Source organism: Lactuca sativa, chromosome 5, assembly GCF_002870075.4.
Source record: "Lactuca sativa cultivar Salinas chromosome 5, Lsat_Salinas_v11, whole genome shotgun sequence".
Classification (NCBI taxonomy): Eukaryota; Viridiplantae; Streptophyta; class Magnoliopsida; order Asterales; family Asteraceae; genus Lactuca; species Lactuca sativa.
The window spans coordinates 231,236,092-231,236,419 of record NC_056627.2 but is presented as its reverse complement, the minus strand read 5'-3'; the positions used below and the strand labels follow the sequence as shown (position 1 = coordinate 231,236,419).

General features: G+C 42.7%; 1 non-coding gene across 1 annotated transcript; it reads right to left on the bottom strand.

The window, feature by feature from the left end:
• LOC111881924 (small nucleolar RNA R71) lies at positions 1 to 107 on the bottom strand. Its single transcript, XR_002846997.1, has one exon. It is a non-coding gene; the product is annotated as a small nucleolar RNA R71 (small nucleolar RNA).
• Positions 108 to 328: the final 221 nt, after the last annotated feature.

The following is a 328-nucleotide window of genomic DNA, read 5'->3' as shown; positions in this document are numbered from 1 at the left end:
AAGCTAAAGAAAGCAATTGCCAACTTTGAGCAATAGCCTGAAGAATCTCTTTATGAAGCATGGGAAAGGTACAAGAGTTTTCTTAGAAATTGCCCACATCACGACCTTAATAGCCAACAAGAGGTCTCCATTTTATACGATGGAGTTAATGTCACCATAAGGCAATTGCTAGATTCTCAAGGTCCACTCACGAAGAAGGTGCCCCCGGTAATCAAGGAGCTAGTTGAAGAATTCTCTAAGCACTCTAGAGAATACCACAGTCCAAGAAACGAAGTAAGTCGGGGAGTAGTGAACGCGACAAATGATAGCATAGTGGCGGTGATAGCTA